The sequence below is a fragment of the Chiloscyllium plagiosum genome, chromosome 24 (assembly GCF_004010195.1).
Source record: "Chiloscyllium plagiosum isolate BGI_BamShark_2017 chromosome 24, ASM401019v2, whole genome shotgun sequence".
Taxonomy (NCBI): domain Eukaryota; kingdom Metazoa; phylum Chordata; class Chondrichthyes; order Orectolobiformes; family Hemiscylliidae; genus Chiloscyllium; species Chiloscyllium plagiosum.
The window spans coordinates 51,126,570-51,139,798 of NC_057733.1; the positions used below are offsets into that span (position 1 = coordinate 51,126,570).

Below are 13,229 nucleotides of genomic sequence, written 5' to 3' on the forward strand. Positions count from 1 at the left end.
TGCAGCTCAGTGAGCAAACCTACATCCAGAACCTCAACCTGAGCTAGAAATCTTCTCAAAACTTGCTAATAGTTCTAAGTATTGATCCATGCTCTGAGTTCATCATCCTTATTCCTGACACTTCTTGCATTAAAATAGACACACATTAACCCATCACACTGACTGCACCTTTTCCCTATCAAGTGCTTATCCCTCCTCCCATTCTCTGCACGCTGTTCAGTACCAACTCCATCATCTGATCTGTAGCTCAGGTTCTCATTGCCCTGTCCATCCAGTTTTAAAGCCTCCCAGAGAGCTCAAGCAAACCTCCTGCCTAGGATGTTGGTGCCCCTCCAGTTCAGGTGCAACCTATCCACCTTGGACAGGTCTCACCTTCCCCAGAAGTTATCCCAACAAAGCCCTCCCTCCTACACCAGCTCTGCAGCTACGTGTTCAGCTGCATTTGCTCTCTATTCCTCGGCTCATTAGCACATGGCACTACGCAGAGCAGAGGAAAATTACCTACACCATGTATTCAAAAAGAATGGGTACCCAATGAACACAGTCCACCGATTTCTCAACAACAAACCCAAACAAGCAGACAAAACACATCCAGAAACCCTAACCACTCTTCCCTACATCAAAGACATCTCAGAAATGACTGCCAGACTACTCAGACCCCTTAGCATCATGGTAGCCCACAAACCCACCAACATACTAAAATAGCAGCTAATCAACTTGAAAGACCCTATACAGACAACAAGCAAAAATAATGTCATTTACAAAATACCATGTAAGAACTGTAACAAATACTACATTGGACAAACAGGCAGAAAACTAGCCACCAGGATACATGAACACCAACTAGCCACAAAACGACATGACCCTCTCTCACTAGATTCCTGACATACAGATAAGGAAGGACACCACTTTGACTGGGACAACACATCTATCCTAGGACAAGCCAAACAGATACGCAGAGAATTCCTAGAAGCATGGCATTCCAACTGGAACTCTATCAACAAACACATTGAGTTAGACCCCAACTACCACCCCCTGGGGAAAAAGAACAGGAAATGAGATTGCCATAGGAGATGACATCACCAACCCAAAGAAACCCAAACATATAAATAGAAAGCAGACATTATCAGCAGTGCTTCACCTGAAGGCCCATTGAAGATGTTACTTAGTAGGGTGACGAAACGTTTGGAAATAAACCTTCCAGCTCAGCGAGCAAACCTAAATCCTAGTCTAGGAAAGTCAGTATGGGTGGAAGTCAGAAACAGGAAAGGAACAGAAACCCAGCAGGTCTGGCAGCATCTGTAGAGAAAAGTCTCTGGAGTCAAAACTATTTTTTTTTAAATTAGGAAATGTCTTAATAGATCTGTCTTGTCTTATTTTCCAACTTGCAATGCAGCTTAATTGAGCCTTCGGATATTCATAATTAGTGTAAGCACCTCTGCTTTGTGATGAGGTGTTAACCAATTTGATGAATCAGGCAGAATCTGCAAATAAGCTTCCTAACTTTAGTCAGTTATTTCCCATCTTTTTGACCATAGATCTTTCCGGAATGTGTGCTGGCATTTTTTTGTTTATTGCTCACTAGTGTGCTGTCAGGAATATATGAGTGGGGTGTAGGCTAACATGCAAGTTTTCTTCAGTTCCTCTCCTACTTTGTAAAATGTTTTGCCTTTTGAATGATTTCGGCTAGTTTGTAAAACGGGTATTGAGGAACTTAAAGGGAGCAATCTTAACTATTATTATTAATCTGCATCCCACTCCAACTTAAAATGAACTTTAAAAAACACACATTTAAAGATTTGGAGCTGTCAGTATTCTGCCTGCTTATTTACACCAATAATTTTCAAGTAATACAAGGCAAATTTTATGGTTGAAAGAAGTTTTTGCTGATTATTCTGGAAGGTGACATTGTTTGCAAACAATAGCATTGCAAGTGTAAATGGTTATTTTAGATTTTGTAAATTTTACCAATGCTGGGTAAGATGTTAAGCTAAAGTCCTGTTATACTTGTTTAGATGAGTGCAGAAAAATCACAGTGAAGCCATTGAGGCATCAGTGGAGCCGGGGACCCATGGTTGTGGGGTGAGTGTGGGTTCAGCATGGAACCCAGCATCAGTATTGGTGACCAATGCTGGAAAATCTCAGCAGGTCTTGCATCTGTAAGGAGAGAACAGAGCTGACGTTTAGAGTCTAACTGACCCTTTGTGGTGGAATTTGAGTTGAAATCCACGAGCTTTGACAAAGGGTCAGTTAGACTTGAAACGTCAGCTCTTTTCTCTCCTTACAGATGCTGCCAGACCTGTTGAGATTTTCCAGCATTTTGTCTTTTGGTTTCAGATTCCAGCATCCACAGTGTTTTGCTTTTATCGATATTGGTGAAGTAACGGTGAAGAGATGATGCCTAAGGAGTGGCGACTCCTGTGGTGGTGTATCTAGTGCAGGCGGTGAGGTGGTGGAGGAGGGGCAGCACGGGTGTCGTTGGTGAGCTGATTTAGGACTGGGGACTCTGAGTTATATCTTTTATCCTTTTTGTTCTTAATCCAGCACCATTTTTAATAGTTTGTGGCGACTATTGAAATTTTTCACTGGATCTTACTGAATTATTCACTGTGAAAGGCAAGTGACAATAAATAAAGCATTCATCATTCATTTAAAAATATAATTTATTATTCCAGTTCTGGCTAAGGTTTTTCCTTTATCTAACATTATCCCCAGTTCAGTATAATTTAGTTAATTATTCTCTCTGGGTCGTTATCCATAAATTAGCTGCTGTATTTGCAGTATGAATAGTTTCAATTTGGAGACAAATTTTGACCAGGTAAGGAACATTATTGGGCAACTAGAGAAGAGTATCAATAATGAGCATTTAAGCCCTGCCCTGTTCAAACGATGGTAAGAGTTTGGAAATTGCTTCTACAAGTGGTGGTTGATAGCCAAATTGTTGTTTTTAAGTCTGAGATTGAGATGCATTCTAACCAAAGGTATTTTGGGACGTGGGGTGAAGGTATTTTATGGACATGTCAGCCATCGTCCTATTGAACAGGGAACATATTTTTAGTTTTATCATTACACTGCCCTGAAGAAAGTTTTTTTTTTGTACTTTGGAATACCCTGAGGAAATGATGTACCATATCGAACTAAGTCTGTCCTTTCATTTTCAGATAAAGATACATCTTTCACGGTCTTGTTTTACCATGCTTCTAGCTGCATCAAAACGTCTGAAAAGCATTAGCCAACAACCTATTCAGTGCTGATTGGTGTGGAGCCAAAAACTTCTGTTACCTGAAAAATGCCACTGATATAATCTGACTTTGGAACAAATTGCTTAATAAAGCTTTGGTTTAGTTATTAGCGACTGGCCCTTTGTTCAATGTTATCTTTCATCTTCTGTTTGTCTATTTGAAAGAAGGTGACTTGGACAATGTAACACTCAGATTATAAAACTGGCTTTGACTTGGAAGGCTGTAATTCAATTGAACGAACTATTTTAATACTGTAAAAATGGTAGGGGAGAGCTATTGTGTGCCTTTACAGTTCTTTTACAGAATCATCCTTTACAATAGTAAATGGAGATCAAATAAACTTTACCATTTGAAATAACTCGGGCTGATGGTCCAAAAGCTGTGTAATCAGCTGCTACACAGTGAGGTGACCAGGGTGCTAGCATAATGCAATGTGTGTCTAATACAGGTCGTTCTGTTATAACACTCATTTTGTTAATGCAAATTCGCTGTAATGTGATTGATGAATTAGGGCCGCTGTTTCTACAGCACAAACTTTAAAAATGTGTGTTGGCTGTAATGCGATTCTGGCACCAACATTTTAAGCACTGTTTCTAAAGCATGATTTTTCTGTTACACAGGGTTGCACAAGAACACAACCATTGTGTGATAGAACAGCTGACTGTTCTATGATTTCCTTGTAATCTAATAATGGATTGTTTGTATGTTAATGGGCAAAGGTGACCTTGGCGGTGGTGGTTTCATCCTTATCCTGAGTGGTGGTGGTGATGACATCAGGGGGTGATGTCTGAGTTGACCCCACCACAGAATGTGTCTACACCTTGCTGTTGGGGACCGGAGAGCAGCTAAAACATCCCACTGAGAAGTTCCTCTGTGAGTTTTTCACCTATCAGGTGGCTCACACATTGAGGCAGGTCAAACGAGAACATGGAAGGTTTGAGTTATAAAGAAAAACTGGGACTTTTTTCACTGGAGCATAGGAGGTTGAGAGGTGACCTGATAAAAGTTTATAAAATAATGAGAGTTAAAGATAGAATTGATGGTAGCGTCTTTTTCCCTGAGATGGGGAATTTCAACACCAGGGGGTACACTTTTTAAGGAGAAAGTGAGGTCTGCAGATGCTGGAGATGTGTTGCTGGAAAAGTGCAGCAGGTCAGGGAGCATCCAGGGAACAGGAGAATCGACGTTTCGGGCATAAGCCCTTCTTCAGGATTCCTGAAGAAGGGCTTATGCCCGAAACGTCGATTCTCCTGTTCCCTGGATGCTGCCTGACTTGCTGCGCTTTTCCAGCAACACATTTCCAGGTACACTTTTTAAGATGAGAGGAAAGAGATTTTAAAAAGTCACGAGGGCAATTTTTTTTACACAGAGTGGTTCATGTGTGAATGAACTTCCTGATGAAGTACAATTACTGTGTTTAAAAGACATTTGGATAAACATATGAATAGGAAAAATTTGGAAGGATATGGGCCAGGAGCAGGCAAGTGGGACTAGTTTAGTTTGGGATTATATTCGACATGGAGTGGTTAAATCAAAGGGTCTGTTTCTATTCTGTGTGAGTGTTCCCAAATAGAAAAGTTGGTCAAGAGGTTAGGGGTCTGAGCATCATGGTAGCCCACAAACCCACCAACACACACAAAGAGCAGCTCATGAACTTGAAAGACCCTATACAGACAACAAGCAAAACTAATGTTATTTACAAATTACCGTGCAAGAACTGTAGCAAACACTACATTGGACAAAAAGGCAGAAAACTAGCCACAAGGATACATGAACATCAACTAGCCACAAAACGACATGACCCTCTGTCACTCATATCCTTGCATACAGATAAGGAAGGACACCACTTTGACTGGGACAACACATCCATCCGAGGACAAGCCAAACAGAGACACGCACAAGAATTCCTAGAAGCATGGCAATCCAACCAGAACTCTATCACCAAACACATCGAATTAGACCTCATCTCCCACCCCTTGAGAAAAAGAACAGGAAGTGACATCACCAACCCAAAGAAACCCAAACATATAAATAGAAAGCAGGAATTATTCACAGTGCTTCGCCCAGAGACCCACTTAAGATATTACCTATTAGGGTGACGAAACGTCTGGAAATGAACCTTCCAGCTCAGCGAGCAAACCTACATGCGGAGGTAGATAGGGTGGTGAAAAGACATACAGGATGCTTGCCTTCTTTAGCAAGGTTGTTATATATCGAAGCCGGGAAGTTGTCTTACAATTCTATAAAACACTTGTTTGGCTTTAGATGGAATATTGTCGGCAGTTCTGGTCTTCACACTAATAGAAAGATGTGATGGACGTTGCCTGCAATGAAAAGTCTCCGTAATGAGGAAGGACTGGGTAGGCTTGGTTTGTATTCCCTGGAACAGAGGAGGCTGTGAGATGGAAATCTGACTGAGGCATACAGAATTACGAGAGGCATAGACAGAGTAAATCATGAGAAGCTACTCCCCACGGCAGACAGGTCTAAGATCAGAGGACACAGGTTTAAGATGAGGAGTAAGTGATTTAAAGGAAATCTAAGGAACGATGTTTTCATCAAGAGGATGGTAGAAATATGGAATGTGATTCCTGAGAAGGTAGTGCAGGCAGGTACTCTTCGCAACATTTAAGAAACATCTGGATGAGCACTTAAAATGCTAGGGTATAGTAGGCTATGGTGAAAGTTCGGATAAATGGATTAGTATAGATTGGTGTTTGCTTTGCATAGACGTGGTGGGGCAAAGGACCTGTTTCTATGAGATATGATTCTGTCTCTGAGAATAGAAATGGCTTTAACTACATGACAGTTCCATTACAGCATATAGACGTTAGATTTTTAAAGAAGTGTTCACACAATAGGCAGTGTGTACGAGAGAGGGAGGTCTAAGTTGGACATTGTAGGAAATTTAGTTCACGGTCTTGTGTCAAATTAGTTTGGGGCTGTCTCTTGTTTATGTTGGTAACTCATCTGATTTTGAACTTGTTCTTAATTTGAACTTGTTCTTAACAAATGTACCCTTCATTGAGTGTTTGAAGTGTGTAGTGGTATTGTCCATATCCCTGGACTAGGAGACCCAGGCTCAAGTTCCAATCAACCTCTCTGAACAGGCTAGTTGAAAAAAATAGGGCAGATTTAGTGCCATGCGTAAGCTGTTATTTTGCTATCTTAGCTGGACGATTAACATTTTCTGTCTTTTCATGCACCCACTTTGAATAACTAACATTTTAATAAAGAACAAACATTGTGTAAATGTTGCTTTCTTGATTAATGTTTGCATAAATTGCATTTTCAGCTGGAAACCTGTTTGATTGCAGCTACAATGTTCTAATTAGCACACGTAAAGACAAAATCATTATTGATCTTGCTGCTATCGTCATTACTCTGCAATATGGATGACCACTCTGTTATACAGGTAAACATTTCCAATGGATCACCCTGTAACTAAAGTTGAGAAACAATTAAGTGTTTTTCAAAGTTAGTAGTTTGTTACTGATTGTGTACAGTGTACTGTAGATGGGTGATTGTGACCAGGATTCTTCTGCTAAAGTAATGCCATATCTGGACTGTGTATGTGCATCTCTTGTGTAAAGATTCAACTGTGCTGGACTGTGGGTGTAAGATAAGTAGCAGCAACAAAAAGGGAATGACATTAGAATAGAACACATCCACATGGAGCAAGCAGTGGTATAAGTACCAAGCTGTGACTGGACCTGCCATAGGCATAACCAAGCTACAATGTGGAAGCAGCACTGGCATGTAGACAGCTTCACTATGGAGCAGATGCTGGAAAAGCATTATGCCACCAGGTTTCTAACCCTGTCCTGATATTTATATGGAAAGGATGCTAATATCTGATAAATACCTGGGAATTGGGGATAACTTTCTACTGTTCCAAGTCATATCAAGCACAGAGATTGTTGGAGATAAGTCCCCACCTGTTCTTGAGGGATTGACCATTTTCAACTGCTTTATCAATGACCTTCCCTTCATGTTAAGGTCACAAATGTTATTTGCAACTCCTCAGGTAATGTGACAGTCTGTACCTGTGTGCAGTGAGATCTGAACAGCATTCAGGCTTGGTCTGACATTCTGGGACTTAACATTAAGCAGAAAATTAATTAGACCAGCCGTATAAATACTGCAACTCCATGAAAAGATTTAAGTTTGTTAGTTTTTGTTTGAGAGTGTTGGTGGGTTTGTGTGCTACTAGGATTCCGAGGGGTCTTAGTAGTCTGACTGTCATTTCTGAAACTTCTTTGATGTATGGTAAGGTGGTTAAGGTTTCTGGCTGTGTTTGGTCTGCTTGTCATGGTTTGTTCTTGAGGAATACTGTACACTGTATGCCATCTATCAGCCCCTCAGAAAACGAACAGGAGATGACATCACTACAAATCCCAGGAACCCCATCCAGGAGAAAGATATAAATAGAAAGCAGGAGACAACAGCTTCGCTTCACTTGGAGGTCGCCACTGATGATGTTACCTAGCCAGGTAACAAAATGTCTGGATATCAAACCTACAGCTCAGTGAGCAAACCTACACCCTAAACCTCAACCTGAGCTACAAACCTTCATAATCCTCTGTGTTCTGTAAATTTCAATGAGAACCTCCCTCAACCTTCGAAACTCCATTGAGTGTAGACCCAGGGTCCTCAACTGCTCCTTATGTGACAAGCTCTTTATGCCTGGAGTCATTCTTGTGAAGCTCTCTGGACTCCCTCCAATGTCAGCACATCCTCCCTTAGATACAGGGCCCAAAAACTGCTCACAATTTTGTACATAGCTGCTCTCAGAAAACTCCTGAATCTATATGTTGCTAACTCTAATATCCTCAGTATAGTATCTTCAGAAATTGAAAAGAATTGTTCCATTTTTGAAATCATTTGCTTTGTTGTATTTTAACATTACTTTCTTGATAAGTATTCGTTTAGCGGGGTAAAATTTTGAGATTCTAATAATCCACCCATTCTTCGGGTAGAATTTGAGAATTAGCAGGAATCGCTATTGGTGATTCTGTGCCAATAATATCAATTGGAAGGAGTGAAAATATTGAACTGGTAATATTTGTCAAAGCACTGGAGCCACTGTTTAATATGTGCGAACTGAGCTACAACTCACTTATGTTTCTATTTGAAGCCTGTTACTATTTATTATGTGGCATGCTGTAGTGCAACAACTGATGGAATGGATTTCGGTTTATTTCTGTTCTTCCAGTTGGACTGTGGGTGCACACAAACCGTTTAACCCTTTATTATTTAAAATCTCTTTACTAATTTACATAAATATTGTTTGTATTTTACATGCAGCAAAGTACTGTCTTCAGTCATTTGGTAGAAGTCGGCATATCAACAACAATCAGTGTTATAATGTGGCATGTGTTCGATGGAAACCCAAACAGGAAAAGCTGAGTAGTCATGGTCAGCAGTTTGGTATCTGAATTCTATGTAAAGGTTGCTGTTATTGTTCTCGTGGTTTCTTTTTGTCAGAACTTGGGTCTTTTACCACATTCCTTCTCTCTTCTTTGAAATATATGAAATATAGTTCATAGGAGAGTGACCAAGACACATGTATTTCCTGGCTTTCCTTGTTTATAGTCTTCTCTATGCACTGATCTAGGACCTCGTGGAAAATGTTTTCTGAAATCAATTTCCGTGCCTGAACTAGAATAGTAATATGTTGCTTGAGAAATATAACTCGTAAAATTGCAATGTTTTAATTAATTGACTATAGGTCAATACCAGACTTTAAATCATGTTTTAACAATCTAGTGAAGCACCATTGGGTGTTTCTTTTTTATGTTAAATGTGCGATGTAAATGAAAGTTGTTGTTGATGTCTCTTATAAAAGACGCTATATTGTGTACTACAAAACCTGCTGAGTGCCATACCGCAATGTCAGCTGAGTATTTTGTTGTCAAATCTGAAATGGAATTTAAACCTGAAACCTTCTGATTTAGAGTCAAGAATACTATCCACTTGCCTAGGCAGGCATGAGCTGAGACGTTTCTTCTGTTGTAACCAAATTTGTACGAATGTCAGAACAGATCCTCATAGTATATCTCCAATTCTGAGATTATTGCCATAAGGTGTGTTTCAACTGCAAATGCATTGTTTTCTCTCCAGAACAGTATTTTAATGTCACTAATTTGTTATGGTAAAATGTTTTGATCTTGGTTTATTGATTCACTTTGACATTTCATTATTCTATGTTAATTGTTTTGTCTATCCCATTGGAGTTGTGAACCACCTTGAGGATTTCTGTATCTCAGGTATGTTATGCCTGTGCAGAGTGTACAAATCAATTTACCCATCGTTACATCTTTATCATCTTTAGCTATTTAAATGATCTGTTTAGGTTCTGATTACCGCCTTTAGTACAAAGATTCAATTTAACAGTTAATACAGCTGAAAATGCCTGAGGAAGGGGCAGCACTCTGAAAGCTGCCTGAGGAAGGGGCAGCGCTCTGAAAGCTACCTGAGGAAGGAGCAGTGCTCCGAAAGCTGCCTGGGGAAGGGGCGGTGCTTCGAAAGCTTGCGGTTTCAACTAAACCTGTTGGACCATAACCCAGTGTCGTTTGGTTTTTGTCTGTGCAAAAATCTAGATCTTAAACATCCTTCACATTTACATGATGTAGAATGGTATTGTTCTCTTGCTGAATGTTATACATTGGTTATTATATTTAAATTTTTCCACGTTGTCTGTTTATCTACCTGTACTCTTCTAATTTTTTTCCACTTGATGAAAATGCTTGTGTCAATTGAAATCCATCCTTGGAGTGACATTTAGAAGGACGGGGAGATTGGTACACTGGTAGATGGCCTCCTCCCCACTTTCCCTCCTACGGGCACTCCCTCTTTATAGTGGAGTAGGACTCTGCACAGATTCAGCACCTGGTGAGGTCCTAGAAGGGATCAGGTAGGACAAGAGCAGCCCATACCTTTCCCACAAAATTCTCCTCTCCCTCCCAATCCTATGTTATTCTCACATGATGTCTGACTGAGAGATCAGATTTACATACATTTGGAGAGGCGAGGATTGATTGGAGACCGTCAGTATTGTTTCATGTGTGAGAAATCGTGTCTCTCAAACTTGATTAAGTTTTTTGAGGAAGTAACAAAGAAGGTTGAGGGCAGAGTGGTAGACGTTGTTTGCTTGGACTTTAGTAAAGCTTTTGTTAAGTTTCTGCATGCTATACTAATTAGTGAAGTTAGCTCACGTGGGATTCAGGGTGAGATTGTAAATTGAATACAAAATCGACTTGATGGCAGGAGAGTGAGTGGTGGTGGAGGGTCGTTTTTCAGACTGGAGGCCTGTGACCAGCGCTGTCCCTCCGGGATCAGTGCTGGGTCCACTTTTGTTCATCATTTATATGATGATTTGCAGAGAATATTGGAGGCATGGTTAGTAAGTTTGCAGATGACACCAAAATTGGTTGTTTGGTGGACAGTGAAGAAGGTTATCGAAGATAGCAAAGTGATCTTGATTAATTGGGTCAATGAGCTGAGGTGTGGCAGATTTGGATAAATGCAAACTATTGCATTTTGGTAAAACAAACAAGGGCAGGACGTGTACAATTAAACGTAGGGCCTTGGGTAATCTTGTAGAACAGAGGGGTTGTGGTACATAATTCTTAGAAGTTTATGTCGCATACAGATAGGGTGGTTAAGGCATTTAGCACACTTGCCTTCATTGTTCAGACCTTTGAATATAGGAGTTGGAACGTTATGTTGAGGTTGTACAGGATGTAGGTGAGGCTCTTCTGGAGTAGTGTGTGTGGTTCTGGTCACCCTGTTATAGGAAGGATACTATTAAACCGGTGTGGCTTCAGAAAAGATTTGCCAGGACGTTGCCAGGAATGGAGTGTTTGAGGTATAAGGAGATTAGATTCCCTATAGTATGGAAACAGGCCCTTCAGCCCAACGAGTCCACAGTGACCATCCAGACACATTCCCCCAGCCTGTATTTACCCCTGACTAATGCACCTGACACTATGGGCAATTTAGCATGGCCAATTCGCCTGACCTGCACATCTTTGGACTGTGGGAGGAAAGCAGAACACCCGGAGGAAACCCACGCAGACACGGGGAGAATGTGTAAACTCCACACAGTCAGTCACCCGAGGCTGGAATCAAACCCAGGTCCCTGGCGCTGTGAGACAGCAGTGCTAACCACTGAGCTACCGTGCTGCCTCAAAGAAATTGGATAGGCTGTTTTTTTTTGTTGGAGCGGAGGAGGTTGTGGGGTGACCTTATAAGGTGAATCACCAGGGTCTTTCCCCAGGGTAGGGGGAGTTCAAAACTAGGGCCGACATACTTTTATGGAGACAAGAGAAAGATTTAAAAAGGAAATGAGGGACAACTTTTTTACACGGAGTGGATTGTGTGTGGAATGAACTGCCAGAAGAAGTAGTGCATGGAGGTACAGTTAGAATTTTAAAAGACATTTGGATAAATACATGAATAGAAAAGGTTTGAGGGATATGGGTCAGGAGCAGGCCAATGGGGCTAGTTTAGTTTGGAAACATGGTCGGCATGGACAAGTTGGACTGAAGGGTCTGTTTCTATGCTGTATGACTCTTGGGAGATTGAAAGTGAGGACTGCAGATGCTGGAGATTAGAGTCAAGAGTGTTATGCTGGAAAAGCACAGGTCAGGCAGCATCCAAGAAGCAGGAAAATCGACATTTCAGGCAAAAGCCCTTCATCAGGAATGATGAAGGGCTTTTGCCTGAAACATCAATTTTTCTGATCCTCGGATGCTGCTTGACCTGTTGAACTTTTCCAGCACCATGCTTTTGACTCTTAGGAGAGTAGGGCAGTGGATGTTATCTATGTGGACTTGACTAAGTGGACAGAACTGTCTGGGATTTTGGTGTCAGGAGCAATGTTGTCAGCTCAGCTTTTCAGGTGATAGACTCAGGCTAGACATGTTTGTAGAACTTCCTGTACAATCATGTAAAACTGCAGTATCTCCCTTTCTAGGTGTGATCAGCTAGTGTTTAGTATTGCTATCCATTGTGTGTTTTAGCTTGTTTTCTGTAGTTAAGTGGGACAAGGTGGAGAATGGCCTTGCACAATGAGTGTTGAGTAAGAATACACCAACAGTGAACTCTGACAGAAGCTATAAGCCTTTCCCTTTGAAGTGAGTGAGAAGGGGAACAGCTGCTGAGCTTCAGCTTTTCCTGTTGGTTTCACTGAAGCACTTGGAGGGTACCCACAGTTTCTGGAGTCATCATTGTTTTAAACTCTTGTGAATTTTCAATATTTAATTGATGGTATAAAGTATCTTACTGGATGTTTGTATTTGAAAATGTTTTAATTGATATTAAATATGAAAGATAATTAATCTCAGAAATACTGAAACAGTAATGTGTGCGTATGCATGTTACTTTCCTTCTTTGTAAACTGACGGTATAAATATTGACCAGGGCAAGCTTGCCTGATCTGAGTGCTTCCAGCATTATCTATTTTATTTCAGATTTTCAGTATTTGTAGTATTTTCTTTTGCTGTTGTGCTTGCAGTTCTTAAATTTTCAAGCTATGCCATAGCTGGGTCTGAAAAACAGCAATAACAAGTAGCTGTGATAATCTGTTGTTGTATAAATTCTTGCTGCATAACAACAAGGTCGGAGCAAAACTGCAGATGGGTTTGATAGTGTCGGTTTCAGATGAGGAAACCTTTGCGGCATCAGTGGGATTTAGGTTGTTGAGGAGATGAAGGGTGGGTAGGTGGTGGTAAAGAAAAATATGGTGTGGAAGCAGCTTCCTTAAACGTGGCATCTTTGTGCAAGACATTAATTGAGCTGTGTGTGTTTCTGGCATGGGTCCTCTGTTGTTCAGAAACAAATCTTTGCAGAAGCTCTTGGTATCTGCATTTAGAACTATAAAGGGTGTGAATACTGACTGGGGAAAATCCAGTCAGTACCAAGGGACAAGCTGATGCTCTGATTCTGATTTAGAAGCAGAAAAGCAATAATAGAACAGTGCCT

At 40.8% G+C, this 13,229-nt stretch overlaps 1 protein-coding gene across 1 annotated transcript in view; it reads left to right on the forward strand.

Annotated features, from left to right (window-relative positions):
- The window catches only part of LOC122562289 (serine/threonine-protein kinase/endoribonuclease IRE1-like), an 83,063-nt gene that overhangs the window by 13,287 nt on the left and 56,547 nt on the right, over window positions 1–13,229 (forward strand). The gene's annotated exons all lie outside the window — the stretch shown is intronic.